Below are 5089 nucleotides of genomic sequence, written 5' to 3' on the forward strand. Positions count from 1 at the left end.
AGGTTGGCTCATGTTTGGAATCTAAAGAGACTGGCTTTGTCTGTGCACGCGGCAGATTAGCGACGTTGCGGGCCCTTCTAAGCCTCTCCGTATCATTAAATCCAATGTTAAATAAGACTGCAACACAAACGAAGGCCAGCATTTGAAGCTGAATGAGTTGGTAGGATTATTGCATTCAGTGTCAGTGTTTCTGTGTGTGTGTGTGTGTGTTTTTGTATTTGCTTTACGTGCAGTACATGTGCATGTGTGACTAACAGAAAGAGAACGAGAGAAAGAGACACTGGCCCTCATTTATGAAACGAACGTACGACCTAAAACAGGTGTAGGATAGGCGTACGTTCATTTCCGCGTAAAGCATGGCATTTATGAATTTGAACGTGAGCGGCGGCTACACTGGAATCTCACGTCAAATCTCAACTCATACACGCAAGTTTTTGAGGCGGCATAGCACAGTGAAGCAGTAAATGTGTGAAGGGTGGCAATTACAGTATTATTTATTTGCAGGCCTATCGGAGGCCAAGGACCCTGCTATATCACTTCTATGTCAGATGCTCTTCTTTCTGACATGGCCTGGCTGCGTTCCAAATGAGCTCTCTGAAAAGCAGCGTTCACATTACAACAACGACGACAACGACCACAACAACAACAACAACAACAACATCAGCACAGGCCACGGCGAGGCCGATGCGTTTGTGGACATAAAGCCTTCCTCCGTATTCCCTCTAGGCAGTCTTCTATGAGCATCTGTTCTGTCCCAAACACAAAGCATCCGTGGTGGAAGCGAGCGGATGTTTGAACCAGAGCAGCACAGACAACAATGCCACTTTGCATCCGGCCGTAGCAGGAGTGCCACATGAATAACGTGGCTTCCTCTGTCCAGCTGTGCCCTTCCCCTTCACATTACATACAGTGTATTTTGTTTGTCCATTCCCTTCAATCTAACTGCATGGGTGAAAGACGGAGGTTCGAAAAGAGAGAGAGAGAGAGAGAGAGAGAGAGAAAGAGAGAGAGTATGTGAAGGAGACAGAGAAAGAGGGAAATGAGTGGAAGATAGAGTAGAAAGCTCTATGTCTGCAATCCAGCGCCATCTAACAGTCATTTTTTATGCAGAGAGTAATACAAAATGACACATTTTGTCCCTTACTAACACTAAAGTACAAATCAAACAGGCTTTTTTTCCAGACAGTAAAACTGTTCAAGATGATGATCGAAGTAAGCATAACGTACATGTTCACTTTCAAACACTTTGGAGAGGATAATGACACCAACAGAACACCACCATTTTAATCCATCCTCCGAAGATCAGCCTGTGAATCAGCCTATTTTACGCTTTCTGTGTCTATTTCTTTCCCACAGAAAACACAAGCGTCTTGTTAGAGGCAGGGATCAAAGGCAGAGCCTCTGGAACAGCTGGATGTATCCGGTAATGATGCCGCCATGTTTGACCAGTCAATGGTGAGATATTGATCTACGCTCCTGCCAGTCCTTCGTTTCGCCTCCTTACCCCTTTGGACTTTCGCCCCCTTACCCCTTTGGTGCTTTTGTCCAGCGTCACACTATCCGACAGTATTTTCTTTGGTCTTCGATTCTTCGATTTACGTTGCTCATTGACTTGCATTCAGCCCTCCAGTATATGTAGCTGTAGCTCACACCGTTGATTTATTCTATCAACCATTTCACTTTGGTAATACCCTATATTTCATAAAAAGAATCTATGAAAAAAATCTATACAGAAATCTATGCTTCCAATTTTGAGAAATTTTGTTATAACTTTTCTCCATTCCTATTGCTAATCTAATCTCGAATTAGAGATTATACTCAAACATGTAATTTCACCATCCAAAAAGGATACATATACAAAAGATAAAACCAAATTTATGCAATGATTTTCAAGAAAATAAGTTTGCTATTCCTCCACGAGTACTATTGTATATCCACTGCTGGCCAGCTGCCGATCATTGGGATGTCCATGTAACATCACTCAGGGCGTGGCTGTGGTTGGCTATCCCAATGAGATGTGGGGCAAGTTCAAAATCAAAATGTTCTGCACCGTTTTGCCACGGTCTCCCGATTGTACAATATTTGATCGCAACAGTGTGCCCGTTTGGTGGGTGTGTTAGAGGCCTGGTATAGTCCTGTGTCTGTGTCCCGCACACACTGCGCATGATGAGAATTGCGTCATCAACAAGGAATGCCGAGGGTGTTGTGCCTCCCAACAATGGTGACCGCGCATCAATGAAGCATGTTTTTAACACACGCAAATGTGCACAGAGGAGTATACCACCTCCTTTAGAGGTGCTATCCTATCAGCATCGACATGCATACAAAACCTGCTGTCTTAAAAAGGCAGTGAGCACAACATATCCGTCTGAAGTCATTGACAGATGAAAGATGGAATGAAAATTTGAAGAGAAAATGAGGTCTGTATTTGCATCGATTTCATCAGACTAGGTATACATTTTGAAAATAAAGCAAACAGAACATTCAACTCACCATTGTTTACAGTAGGCCTATGTTAAACTAAATGCTTTACAACGTTTAATCTGTCTTCAACTCACCACGCACACTGCTATCGTTGCACACTGTTGCCACCAAAAATGTCATTCTTTGAGGAAACCGTAGCAAAACTGTGCAAAACATTTTGATTTTGAACTTGCCCTAAGTCACTATACAATATTATGTGCTCATGTGAGTCTACTACTGATCTGTGATAATGGTTTTTGAACAGTACCTCTTTACATACAGTCTGAAATAGAGTGAACCAAGTGCTAAAGTGAGATGTCAACACAAAGTTAACCCACTGGCTGCAAGCAGACCTGGGATGAGTTCAAGACGGATAAAACGTTGCAAAGCATGACCCAACTTTTCAAGCATTCAATAATAATTATTTGTAGCCTCCACATACGGTGCTACTCAACAATCCATTACTACAACTGGTCTACAATAGCTGCCAAAATCTGAGGCCTTTGCCTGTATTCCTGTAGTATACAACAAATAGACATAACATGCACTGTATAGACAAAACATATTTGCGCACTGTCTCTTTGTCGTCTACCAATAACCTGCAGCCATCCTGTGATAGGTCAGAGACAGAGCTACTCCCAGCGGAGAATAGCAACCCACTGCATGAATCACCCAGTGTGTGACAGTCTCTTTTTCTCCACCACCACCACCATCACCACCACTGCCTTGTTACTGAGCATATTCTGTTGCCGCGCATACAGCTGGAGTCTGCTGACGGCCAGGCCATGCTCAATTGCCTTGGCTGGCATAGAGTAGTGCGCCAAGCTGAATTTGAACACACCGACTCCCCTTTCCCTTCCCTCCTACTCCTGCTCCAGTCGCCGAGGAGGAGCTCAGTTTTCAGGTTGGAGCAGTATCTAGTGGCAGCAGACCTTAACTGCATCAGCAGCAGCAGCAGCAACGTCCAGCCTCATCCCAGCCAATCCGCAGGCTTGCTGACCACTGCCTCTCTCCCAGTAGGCACCCTATTAGAGTGGACTAGACTAGAGCCTGGACGGCAAGCTCGAAAAACAAACAGACTGAAAAATAGTCAGACAGGGAAGGATTTTCACACTTAAGAAAGCAGTCAAGCTTCAGTTCAGTCATAGACATTAGGGGATAAGCTTCGAGGGCAAAACCATCCAGGTAGCATTAGTTGCTCTGTATTCTGATGGTGACAAAGAAGCTGGGTTTACCTCGCGGCCAATTCCTCAGGCTTATATCTGAGCGTGAACTATCTGATTCGGGGAAAAAAATGATGTCCTATGTAAAAGCATTGAGCATACGATGAAATTGAAATGTAAATTGGAGCATTTTGTCCTCTAAAAAGCGATCTCTGAATCTGCACCACATGAAGCAGGTATGTGGTATGTGAGAGGCCCTCATTCACGTACACGCCCATGCATCACAGCGTACGGGACATTATCTCCACAGCAAAGCCCATGGTCCGCCGCCCGCCCGCTCCCTCCTCTGGACTAGCCGCGTCTGCAGTCGTCCCCCGAGGGCAGCAGAGCTCTGGTGGAGGGGTGAGGAGGATGCTGGGGTTATTGATCGGAGTGTCTGGTAATCTGTGAGTGTCCTGGCGGGCCCGAGGGGAATGGGTGTGGAGGTGGGGAGTGGAGGGAGGGCGGATGGGGGTAAGGGGGCAAAAGCCTACAGTGTCATAAGACAGCAGGCCTCTGACATTGAGGCTGTCCTTGATACGCCTGCTAAATGGGAACAGATTGCGGGAAGCCCCCTACACACATATGTCCAGTAATGTGCGGCACGAATAGCCGTGGGCTGGAGGCGGTAAAAGTGTCGCCATGGAAATGCTCAAATTTTTATTGATGAAATGGCTATGAGGCCCACAGTGTTTCGTGTTCCAGTTTAATCTAAGCTATCTGTTTGAACTGTTTGGTTCTAACCTAATGAACGGTATATTTGAGCATGTTGGACATCATGTAATATTATTGAGGGTGTGGGTCATTTTACCTGAGGGTAAGCTATTTACAGAATATATAAATCAATCAATTATCAATAACCATTTTTTTCTAAAAAACAGCCTTTTTTAGTCAAGTGTGCTTCTGTAACAAAACCTTTATGCTCTTATGTGTGCGTTTGTATGTGTGTAAGAAAATTCCCACAGTGCACAGAGCCGCACAGTGGGTACCTGGGTAGTGTAGTATTGCCAGAGGCTTACGAAACATTACAAACAGGTCACTGACTCAGAGGGCAATGCTCATGAATATTTCATCACAAACAAAAACAACAGCACCAGCGGTGACTTCAGCACCAATGATGGGACGCGAGGATGGCTTTTATGGCCGCTCTGGCAAGGACCCCCTCTACACAGCTGATCAATTTGATGAATTGACCTCTTAAGGTGAGAGTTGATGAATCATGAGCTCACACAATGCCATTGTTCAGTCACTCTGAAAATGTTCCCACTGCTTCAAAGCACACATGTGATTATACAAATTAAGATAATTGTCATTAATGGTGGCATGTTTGAGAATTAGTTTTGAGCCGCATGGTCATATGGATTGCATATGGATTGTACTGCATGGGTTACATATCATATGGATGTTTCCATCTCATTGCTTGT

This window comes from Alosa pseudoharengus, unplaced genomic scaffold (genome assembly GCF_046254945.1).
Source record: "Alosa pseudoharengus isolate Yale_2024_CS ecotype anadromous, Long Island Sound unplaced genomic scaffold, YU_APseudo_1.1 YU_APseudo_1.1_scf_20, whole genome shotgun sequence".
NCBI lineage: Eukaryota > Metazoa > Chordata > Actinopteri > Clupeiformes > Clupeidae > Alosa > Alosa pseudoharengus.